General features: G+C 46.5%; 1 protein-coding gene across 3 annotated transcripts in view; it reads right to left on the bottom strand.

The window, feature by feature from the left end:
- LOC138582632 (TBC1 domain family member 9B-like) overlaps nucleotides 1-12,316 on the bottom strand; it is a 1,499,720-nt gene that overhangs the window by 1,309,749 nt on the left and 177,655 nt on the right. The window lies entirely within an intron of this gene.

Raw genomic sequence — 12,316 nt, 5'->3', positions numbered from 1 at the left:
CAAAGACATTAGAAATAGGTTAAATAGACTAGAAACTCAAATAACGTCCCTGCAATCCCAGTATGCATCCTCCCCGTCACCCCAGCTCAGCTCTGAATTAAAGACCAAACTAGACGAATACACTGAGACAGCGGATCAAGAGGTCAGATACTTCGATCGACCAGCTGCAGCTCTACACATACCGCGCTTGCTAATAACTTCCCCGGGGAACGTCCGGGGAAGTTATTAGCAAGAGCGGTATGTGTAGAGAATGGCCCCACAACTATACCCTGCATACAGATGCCTGACGGCACGATGTCCACAGATCAGGACAAGCTGAAGGAGACCTTCTATGCTAACTATAAAGACCTATACTCCCCGCAATGCGTCGTAACAAATGCTGAGATAGAGAGCTACCTCGCCCAGATACCCACAACCCTTTTAGCAGACACCACTAGGGAATCACTGGAGGTACCCATCACCGAGCCCAAAATACGAAGCAATAAAAGCACTCCCTAACGGGAAAGCGCCGGGCGCAGATGGGCTGGGTGCTGAGTTCTATAAGGAGTTCAGTAGTGAACTGGCTCCTAGGCTTCACGCTGTATAGATGGAGGCACTAGACACAGGTGAACTCCCCGAAACCACCAGGGAAGCTATAATTACACTCCTGCTGAAATCAGGGAAGCCCCCAGGGGAATGTGGGTCATACCGGCCTCTATCCTTAATAAACACGGATGCCAAGATCCTGGCCAAGATAATAGCAACCAGGCTTACACCATTGATGCCATATATGGTACACGAAGACCAGGCTGGGTTTATATTGGGCAGATCTACGGCAACAAATATAAGGCGATGTCACCAAATCATTGCCACAATACCCCCAGAGACCCAAGGAATAACAGTCTCCCTAGACATGCGGAAAGCATTCGACACGGTCTCATGGCCTTTCCTATTCGGGGTGCTACGGAACTACGGATTTGGCCCAAACTTCATAAAGTGGATCCAAATTCTATACACACGGCCACATGCTAAGATTACAATGAATGGGTCCTTCACTGACATACTAGAGCTACTGGGTGGTACCAGACAGGGCTGCCCACTCTCCCCGCTACTCTTCGCCCTAGTTATAGAACCCCTTGCGGACATTCTCAGATCCCGTTACAGTACATTTGGGATATGGCTGGAGGGTAAAACGCATATTATAACGCTATATGCGGATGATATTTTGTTATATCTGAAGAACCCAGACCGCACATTGGGCAAGGTGCTGGCTGCAGTGAAAAAGTTCGGCGAATATTTAGGTCTACGTCTGAATCCCAATAAGTCGGAGATATTCCCGCTCACAGACGCCACCACGCAGCCCCAAAACCTACATGGTCTCATAAGGAGCCCGGTACACATTGTTTACCTAGGCGCTGCTGTTGCCAGGTCCGCTCAGCTGTTCCGAACATTGAATTACAGTTCATTGGAAGACGCACTTTGCACCAAAATGAAGCGCTGGAACGCCCTGCCCATATCAATGATGGGGAGGATAGCATTAATTAAAATGATCATTTTGCCTAAGCTTTTCTATCTTTTCTGTACAGTACCGGTGTGGCCGGGTCGCGCTCTATTCTCCAGAATCAACAGTGCATGCATAGCGTTTGTATGGGGAGGCCACTCGAGACTGAGCTGGAGGGTGCCAACTGACATATCCTAGAGGCGGCCTAATGGCCCCCGACATGGAATTGTATTACCTGGCGGCGCAGGCGCAATATGCTGCCAGCTGGGCTACATTCTTCCTCAACCCTGGCCCCACACCCCTCCCTGCGAGAGAACAGGAGGCGATATTGGCTCTACAGAGAATCACTAGGCCCACACCTAAACGATACAACACTATACACACATCCAATGTCACAATCATTGCATGGGCCAAAATCGCTGATATATTTGGAGTCAGAAAGTTATACCACCCGAGCAGGCCAATACGGGGTGACCCCCACACACCCTTCCCCATAGACATTACAGTGGCGTTGCACTGGAGTGCCAGAGGCATCACACAATGGGGACAGTTGTTGCGGGATAAATGCTTTCTGAAGTGGGAAGAGATTAAAGACACGGTGGGAAATACAAACACGCACAGACAGCAGTTAGATAAGGTTGCAGCAATTACACAACGGATTTACCCATCATTCCCGAATGAACCCGAAAAACATGGGACTAGGTTACATATTCATGGGGGGGGACTCAGAAAGTCACGGCCTCCGCTCTCTACAAAGCCATAATGCAAACACGCCCGAAGGCACCCCACATGGCTAAGGCCGGTTGGGAGCGGGATCTGGACCAACCGATAGAAGACCACGATTGGTCCCAGATTTGTGCACTGACCAAGTTGATATCATGCAACTCTAGATTCAAGCTGATCCACTATCAAATTATCCATAGAACCCACTACACGCCGGTGAAACTCAAGCGACTATATCCTGCTCTCTCTGGCAACTGCCCAAGATGTAATTCTGAAAATGCTTATATATACCATATGTTGTGGGACTGTGTAGAACTGAGACAATATTGGGCTGGGGTCTGTGGAGCTCTAGATAAGATGGCAGACCAACCGGTCGAATGGACGCCGCAGTTGTGTTTACTAGGTACGATTGGGAAAATGAACCCAACTTGGCGAAAACTGCTCAATTTAAGTCTGCTGTTGGCAAAAAGGGTCATATTAGTGAGGTAGAAGAATGCTCGACCGCCAACAATAGAGGACTGGAACAGTGACATGCTGTGGGCTAGCGACACCGAAAAACTGTACATAGACTCAGTGATAGCCTCCTCTAAACCCAGGAATATATGGGCACGGTACAGGCAATACCTGGCGGATTTATCTGCCCTTGATGACTCAATTGCAACGTAAAACTAACCAGTATATGTTATATGCTCACTGAAATTGAATGTCGCGAACGTATCTGCTTAATCTGTGTGCAATGTTAAATCAAGTTGTAAAAAAAAAAAAGTTTATCCGAGTATCAAAACGAGTCACGCTTGTACATCATCATCTTCAATGTAACTATAGAGAGAAAATACACACAAACCTTAAGATCAACTACCTCTCTCTTTTGTCCCCAAGTGGACAACAGGACAGGGACACGCTTACCTACTTATTCATTCGGTAGATAGACAAAATCTCTAAAGCATTTTCAAATATTCATCATGTAAACAATTTCATTAAGACATTTAGGACTTTTTTTAAAAAAAAACACATAAAAACCATGTGATCAATCATAGGGTTTTCACATACAACACAGATTTTGTAGACCAAATTAACACAATTTCAAAGAAAAACATTAATGAGACAAAATTGAAAAACCATTTTATAGGGTACACAAGTGACATATGTATCTACCCTTCTTTATGTCTTTTAGGTTGGTGGGGGTATAGTGGAATACTACTATTTTGCAGCTATCCAAACTACACGATACTCTTATTTAGTCGATGTTGCAAACAGTTTATACGGAAACCGATGTTAAGGTATTCCGACACAGATTTTGGAAGCAGAATATTAGTGCTTCCTTATAAGTCGACATATGTTTTGGCCTTTATGAGCCATACTGCACTATCTCTAGTGCTGTCGGTGTGGTGATTGTTAGGCCATCTTCAGGACAAAAGATTTTCATTTAAGAATTCAATTCTTCCCACATAATCATATCTTCAGTTCCGATCTACAACACAAATACATAAATTGCTGTCACCAAACTGAACAATCTTCACAAATTAATTGTACCCTATAAAACACATTAACACCCCATAGCCCATAAAACACATTAACAGTCAAAGGAACACCATAAATCATGTCCAAGAGTGGGAGAAAGAGAGTCTCACTCTTGGCAGGAGAAAAAAAAAAATCTCCAGAAATCCAGCAAAGCTGCTGGGGGACTAACTAGGTTAGGAAATTCAGCCTAAAGAGAGAATTCTCCCTAACAAAAATCATATTTCGAATCACTCCCGATTGCATCCAAATTCGTGCAAGAGATAGATCTGAATCCACCAGGAATTCAAATTCCCATCCCCCCCTGATGCACTCCCTTGTGCACCCTCTTCTTAAGAAACCCCCTGCTGATCCCTCCTGCCCAGCTAACTATCGGCCAATCTTCATCACTCCCTTCCTGGGCAAACTCTGGAGAAACTGGCCATCTCCCATCTTAATCTCCACACCGAATCTGTTGGCTGTCTTCACGACCATCAGTCTGGCTTCAGGGCTGCCAGAAGCACGAAAACTGCTCTCCTGAACATCCGTGAAGACCTGCTCTCCAACCTGGACTACAACCCCCGTGTGTCTTCATCTTGCTTGATCTCTCTTCTGCCTTTGACACTGTCAATCATGCCATCCTGCTCAACCGTCTCTGTGACAACCTGGGTATCACTGGACAGGCTCTGGCGTGGCGGACTTCTTTCCTCTCCAACCGACCCTCCGAGGTCCAACTTGGGTCCTTCCTCTTCGATATCTTTTTCTCTACCTGTGGTGTCCCCCAGGGGTCTACCCTCTCTTCCTGGTGGCTCAACCAATACTTGGCACTCCTTGCCCATCGCATCGCCGCTCTCTGCCCCAACTTTCAGTGCTATGCGAATGATGCCCAGCTCAATTTCAGGCTACCCTCGGCCTCCGCCTCTCCTTCCCTCATCTCTGACTGTCTGCTATCCAGGAGTGGTGTGCCGCCAATGACCTCTGCCTTAATGCCAGTAAGACTGAGCTCCTACTCATCGTCACACCCACTCCCTCCTTCGCTGCAGCTCTTTGGCTGGCCCTCTTTCTGCCCCCACCTGCAAGGCTAAAAACTCAGGGTCATCTTGGACTCCACACTCTCCTTCTCTCCTCACATCTCAGACGTCTCTAAGAAATCACACTACCAGCTGCACCTCCTCAGAGGTATTCTTCCTTTAGTCTCCTTCCCCCAGAAGCTCACCGTCTCCGGAGCTCTGGTTCTCTCTAAGCTGGACTATTGCAACAGTCTCTATCTTAATCTGCCTGCCTCTACTCTCCGCCCTCTGCAATTTATCCAAAACAGGACTGCGAGACATGTCCTTGGCCTTACGCCCAGGGATCTTATCTCTCCAGGACTGAAATCTCTGCACTGACTCCAAGTTGCTGCAAGGATTAAGATCAAAACCCTCTGCATTGTCCACAAGGCCTTCTGGGGCCTGGGGCCGCAATACCTTCAACTCTCTTTTCCCAAATACCTTCCTTCTCGGGCTCTTCACTCATCTTCCTCCAACTCCCTCAGGGTAAGTCGCTTCTCCAAGCAACGAGTGGGTGGACAAGCTCTCTCTTCAGCAGGGGCCTCCCTCTAGAACAGCTTTCCTGCCTCCCTGAAACTTGAGGAGAACCATCTCCGGTTCCGGAAACACCTCAAAACCTTCCTCTTTGCTTCTGCTTTCTCTGCCTCTCTCCCCTACTGAAATTCCTGGCTGAAACTGCACTGGTTACCTGGCCACCCTTTCTGATCTTGGGCCTAGGCCCTGCACCTGCCCTGCTCCCCTGGCAACCTCCCGCACCTGGGGACTGTTTTTCTGTATCCCTACAGTCTCCCTACCAGCACTTATTTCTGCTCTTACCCTGCACTTGCCACCATCTGGCCGCTTTTATTGTTCTTATTTATTCTTCTATCCCTTGCACTGCACTTTTCCCCTCTCCCTTCCCCCAGGCACTTGCCCTTTCTCCCTACCCATGCACTTGCGCGATCTGAATGCCACCTGGCCTAGTAGGATCGCGGTGCGTCTTCCCACTGTTTCGCCTCCCTTGCCTCGTCGTGCCCTGAAACACTGGTGTATGGGCGCGTTATAAATGCCATGTCATATCATATCATGAATATCAGATGTAATATCCTCAAGACTTGGAATGTCAGAGAAGATGTTAAGTAGGCTCGCCCTATTTTAATCATAGGCTGCATATGGTTTTGGTTGACATTGTATTACCAGCTGATGATAGTGTAACATATTCCTTCTTCCGAGTGATTTGACCAAGTCAGTGGCATAGGTTACTTTTTTTTAACTGGCAATGGTCGTGATGGAATGTGATTTCTTTTTTCAGGCAATTCTATTTGGTCAGGCCGTGTAATTTGCGTGAGAGCATGACTATCAAAGGAGTCAGGCGGTAAAAAAATTCAGGCTAATCAGACAGGTTGCAACATATTTTTCGCTCCCATTGTTGAGACGTACCAAAAAATAAAGCAACTGACTTTTCTATTTCAGTCCGCCTTTGTTCAAGAGTAAGGAATTGGTCATCATTTATGACCGTTATGGGCACATGTGATGAATTATCTGTCTGAGGGGCAGGCGGTTTAGGAGAAGGGAGCTCTACAGATTGTGTTGGCGCTTGATCAACTCCAGCTAAAAGTAGGTCATCCACGGTTGATAGCTTAATTGGGTGATGGAAGGTCTAGAGGTATGGGTTTTTCATATTTTTCATTATCGCTGTTTTAGCTGTCTTAATCTGCTCGTTTGGTAATGTTAGAGAACGGATAAAATGTTTAGATGCAGAGTGTGTTTGTGCAGGAGTGGACTTAATGTTTTTTGTTTTCTTTACATTTTCAGTAGGTCTGGAAGAAGATTTTACTTTGGGAGCGAAGATATTAAATGCTTGCTTCTTTTGGTGTGGTAAAGGTGTTTTCAAGTCTCTGGCATTTTGCTCCAGTACTTTTTCAGTGAGGTCAAACTTTGCGCCAGAAAGGACACTGATCATATTTAATGGAGCGGCATGGGGAGTGCACTCTTTTGCCAAAATGATTACCAAACTGTTCTCATGAGAGAAGCAAGAGGGTCCTACTTGGGCACTATTCACATCTGTCAGGGGTAGACCTGTGCTTTTGTTTGATGCAGTATTAAAGGGAATATTCTGTTCAGACACTGGGTCCCTTTGTAAAAGTTGTGTAATTAAAGAGGTTTAATAATTGTGTTGTCTAGTACTCCAAATAGTTTGTTAAGGGACATAAGTGCCATGTTCATGGCCGGCAGTGTGATATTCACTTGAGAGGATGCAGGGGCTGGGGTAGCAGATTATCATGCAAGCAAGATACTGCCACCTCCTTTTTTGACGTCGGTTTGGTGAATGAAATAGATAGCACCGAAGAATTATTTGTTACATTATGCGTTGAGTGCACAAACAAAATTGGCGATTGTGATAAAATAGCTTTATCCCGTGAAAGAAGTGTGGATGGTACCATGTTTGGATTCCTCGCCTCGCTACTGCGAATTCTATCAGAGTGCTAAGATTTCTAGTAGTGTGTCGGCTTCATGAGCTTGATGGGGAAACCGCTCTATCGGATCAACTGCTGTCGATTGTGGAGGTGTGGTTACACCTCGGGTTTGATCATTGTTTTCCGGCGCAGACACGGCTTGTTTCAGTTTGTCAGGAGGTACGTTGTCAGCTAGGTCATCCGCTATGTTCACATCGAGCAATGCAGGATGTGGATTAGCATTGAGTTGGAGCTCAAACACGGGGACGCACTGAAACAGGCAGCTACCAAGGAGTCCGGCAACGTTGCCAGCATCAGGCTCACCAAGTCATGATTGTAAGAAGGGTTGTCAACAAGAATAACAAGGACCAAAGGCTTTGGTATAATGGCCAGAGTAGAAATGTTTACTATAGAGGGTTCGGGATGATAAAAATCTCGAATGTCTAGTATGCGTTTTGGCCAATAAAGGGTTCTCCTGCACTCGTACCTTTGCTCATGGTCACGTTAGCCTGAGTTCTTCTGGGCATACGCTTTGGCGGCAGTCCTGGTTTGGGCGTGGACAAACGAATCGGCATGGCAGATTTTAAAGTATAGATCCAAGGACTCTTATTTGGGATGCAATTCCATCTAGCAACAACGAGGCAGACAGTACAGATTACGTTTTCAGCACGTTAGCAACAGTCAATTATGTACGTAAGATCAGATTTTACCTGATAAATAGAAATAACGAGGTGAGAGACGCGATGGAGGAGCTGCCTGCTGCTTGCTACAGAGCTAAGCAGCCAAGCAGCACTTCCAGAGCACTTCTCAGATGCGGGCGCACAGTGCTTATAGGGGCTTCTGGGTAATAGTGGATGGAACCAAGGTTTTTTCGCATAGTGGCAGAATTCAGTAGAATACTTCTAAAACAAAAACAAACAGTGTAGTATTAATAAGTGAGATAGTTTGCTCACAAAAGTCCTTCAAGAGTCAATGTATATGCTCTTGTTAGTAGCATCCAGTGTATCACAGGGAAGTTGGAGATCAGGCAGCCAAGAGCGTCCTGCAGCGAAGCAGCACTTCTTCTCAGATGCGCGTGCAGGAAATGCACCAAAATGTCGCCCTCAGAATTCCGACTCCCAAAATTCAGACTTTTTTTTTCGACCACCCTCCTTACACCACATTTATATCTGAGGGTGGGGGTGTATGGGATATAATAGTAGTACAGGGGGCGTGTGGGGTCTCCCCCTGCTTATTTATGTGGTGTAATGGGCGTTGAAAAAAAAGTCTGCATTTTCGGCTGTCGGAATTCTGGAGGTCGTAGTAATCACATAGATTACATGCGCACAGTGCTTGTAGGGGCTCCTGGGTAATAGTATTTTAGTATGTATTTTATTTGTATATCGCACCAGGCCCCAGGGCATCCGGCGCATCACTTAGTTACAAGCATAAAAACAGAACAGTGAAGTATGTACAGTCATTGTTTTAGGAGAGAATATACAAATTAAACAAGTTATACAGGAGAAATACAATATATAGGCATTGCATCAGGAGAGAAAATACACATACAAAAAAAATATACAAGTTATAAAAGAAATACAGTATATGTACAGGTTACAGTAAAGGATATAGCAGAGGGCTGTTAACAGTAAAGTTGTAGCTCATGGGTGCACGGTCAAGGCAGGTCTTGGGCAGACAGCCAGGTTTTGACTTTGCGCTTGAAGGCCGGGAAGGTAGGTTGAGCTCTGAGGGGATTAGGTAGGGAGCTCCATAGTTTCGAGGCTAGGACCGGGAAGCTACGACCACCAGATCTCTGGAGGTTGAAGTGCGGAATAGCAAGGCAGTTGGTTGGAGCACTTCTTAGTGGTCTTGCGGATGTGTGTGGTGTGAATCTACTGGCTAGGTTGCTGGGGGCTTGGTTGGCGAGGCTTTTGTGAGTGATTGCAAGTGCTTTAAGAAAGATTCTTTGGGAGACTGAAAGCCAGTGAAGACTCCGGCTGGTGTCAGAAATATGGAGGCTCCTGGGTAAGTTAAGAGCCGCTCTAATAGCATTGTTTTGAATGGTTTGTAACTTTTTCATGTTACATTGGTTGATGCCCAGATAGAGGGCATTACAATAATCAATTTTGGATAGGACCAAGGTCCTGGCTAGTGTAGTGCAGTTGGCTGGAGATAGGAAAGGACAGCAAGCTGTGATAAGCTTGCATGTGTAGGACGCAGCCGATGATACTTCATTGGTTTGCCTATTGAGAGAGTGGAGTCAATGTAGATTCCAAGCGTTTTGAGGAGTAGAAGGGCCAATTTAGCCTTGTCTTTTAGGTCTTCAATCTGGGTTTTGAGGTTTAATAGAGCAGTTTCAGTTCTGTATTGCAGACGGAAACCTGATTGCCTCAGTCCCAGGAGTTTATTAGTTTCCAAGTAATCTTGGATCTGTAAGTAAGCAGCATGATCCAGAATTTTTAAGAGGAAAGGGACTGTGGTAATCAGTCTGTAATTGGTGGGTATATTAGCATCCAAAGTGTGTTTTTTGAGGAGAGGGATAACCCAGGCATCCTTTAGGTTGTCCGGGACAATTCCTAAACTGAATGAGGAGTTTATGAGTGTGGTGATAAAGGGCGCTAGGTTACGCGAGGCCTCTTTGATAATGGAGGCACGGCATGAGTCACCCTGACAATTGGAAGGTTTAAGATTATTGATAATGTGTTCAACTTCGATGATGGAGAGGGGTGCGAAGCTGAATGGTTTCACGGATTCAGGGTTGGCGTTAATGTTAACCAGGGGTGTTTTGTGGTGCAGGCTGTCCTGCAGACTGATTTTTTTTATCATTCATTTTATTTTGGAGGTTGGCGATTTTTCCAAGGAGGGCCTTTTGAATGTTCGCACACCAAGTGCTGTCTTTAGGACAGGAGTCTGGTGGAGTGGCAGGGGATTCCAGTTCCTTTAAGATTCTGAATAGCTCCTTAGTGTTAGATTGGGCTGTTTCAATATTTTGTTGTATGTCTCTTTTTTAGCCTGGAGCATGGCTTCTTTGTAATTTAGAGTAGCTAAGGCAGTACAAGCTTTATTAGCTTCCGTTGGATAACTTTTCCAGCGTGCTTCAAGGGTCCTTTTTTCCTTACGTAGGGTTCTCAGCTGTGGCGTGAACCACGAGTTGAGGTGGGCCCGGGGTTTGGGTTTTCTGAGTTTGGCGGGTGCCATAATATCAAGGCCTTTCAGCATTGTCTGATTGTACGTGTCACCAAGACTGTAGGATCAGAGCAAGAGGATGAGAGATCATTAAGAGCGGGGAGGAGAAGTGGGAGTAATTTAGCACAGGTTATGTTGCGCTTATTTCTTGTGGTGGTGGCGGGTGCAATATCTGTGCTGGTGTGGATGATTCTAGTTGGGATGCTGAATGTAATTAGGTGGTGGTCTGTTCAAGCACATGGCTGGTTGGATTCGATGATAGTGTCGCAGTTTAGGTCAGTTATCCAGTCGAGAATCCTACCCTTAGAGTGAGTTGGCGAAGTGATCTGTTGTGTGAAACCAGCGTTGAGTAGCAGGTTATTGATATCGTGGGCAGAGGCATCATTGGGGTCTTGGTAGCCTAGGTTGAAGTCCCCTAGTTCAATGATTTGGGACTTGGTCTTAGTGTTGTTGGCGAGGATGTGGGATAAATCCTCAGCGAATGTAGATAGAAGACCGGGAGGTCTATAGATGTTGTGGAGTGTGATAGTCTGGTTGGGGGTGATAGCTAGCTTGGCTGTGAGTAGTTCGGCTGAGGTAATTTGGCAGGGAGTGGCAAGGCGGAGATTGAGCGCAGTTCTGTGTATAATGGCTACGCCACCTCCTTTAGATTGATCGGTGTTACGGTCACTTCTAATAATGGTGTAGCCATCAGGGATAGCTAGGGATAGGAGAGGTCCTGAGGCAGCGTGGAGCCAGGTTTCAGTGACAGCTATGAGGGCAGCCATGTCTAGTGCGTGTGCCGCGAGTGACCTAGTGTTGATCAGGGCAGCCTTAAGGAGAGTAGAGGGGCTATGGTGTTGGGCACTTGAATCTGGGGTGATGTCCAAAATAGGTATAGGTGTGTGTCGAGGAGCAGTGGGTGTCTCAAGACACAATGGTTTGATTGGCCGGCTAGTAGGGGTTCGACGGTGGGAGAAGCGGGAGAGTCTGGAACCAAGTCTGAGGTTCCTCATGGGGCCAATGCAGGGTTGGTTAGGTGTGGGTTTCATGGCAAAGTGTTTGAGCTAGAGGGACGGGTCATTGAGGTACAGGTTGGTAGGATGGTCAACCGTAGTAATTGAAGTAGTGTGTTGCTGCGGTGTGCTACCCGAAGTGTCGCTGAGGCAAGACACGTGTAAGGTAGGAGACATGTTGGGTGCAGGTTGAGATGCACAAGATGAGGAAGAGTGGGCGTGTGGGCAGGTCAGTGGTGAGGCTACAGATATGGTGTTATGCCTGTGTATGAGTAGTCCAAGCAGTGCTGCTATAATAAAGGTGAGGCGCAGGGCAGAGTGTGTGCGGATAGTGGTGCTCTGGGCAAGCATAGTAGCCGGTATGTGGCAGTGCCGGAGTAAGGATAGCAGTCGCTGGGTAGGCGGTACTGCGTAAATGATTAGGTAAAGGAGGGTTAACTGTAATACGCGGGAAGCATCCGTGGGTTGGGGGGGCAATAGTATTAGAGCACGAGAGCAGCCTAATCGCAGAGTGAGAGGGGCTGGGCATGAGTCACAGAGCATACAGGCAAAGTCGGATGAATATGAGGCAAAATAGTAGTAGCTGGGGGAGTGGTGGGCGGAGCAAAGGTTTCTCGCAACACAATAGTGGCAGAATTCAGTATAATACTTCACAGGGAAGTTGGAGATCAGGCAGTCAAGAGTTTCCTGCAGCCAAGCAGCACTTCCAGAGCACTTAATGAATCTACTAAGGTGCACATTAGACTTAACTTCCAAAGATTATTAACAGAAGAGATACCTACCTACTGAGGTTTAAAGCAGGGGTGTCCTCTAGCCCCCACATTGTTTCATTCTTTTTATCAGATATAAGGGGCAACTGTGATCACATCCATGCATTACCTCCAGAGGTGAATGGGTATAAATTGTCCCATATCTTATATGCTGATGACCTGGTGCTCATCGACCAGACGCCAATAGGTCTCCAGAGGGCTC

This window comes from Ambystoma mexicanum, chromosome 3q (assembly GCF_040938575.1).
Source record: "Ambystoma mexicanum isolate Mex_15411 chromosome 3q, UKY_AmexF1_1, whole genome shotgun sequence".
Taxonomy (NCBI): Eukaryota; Metazoa; Chordata; class Amphibia; order Caudata; family Ambystomatidae; genus Ambystoma; species Ambystoma mexicanum.
This window is presented reverse-complemented; position numbering and strand designations above follow the sequence as displayed.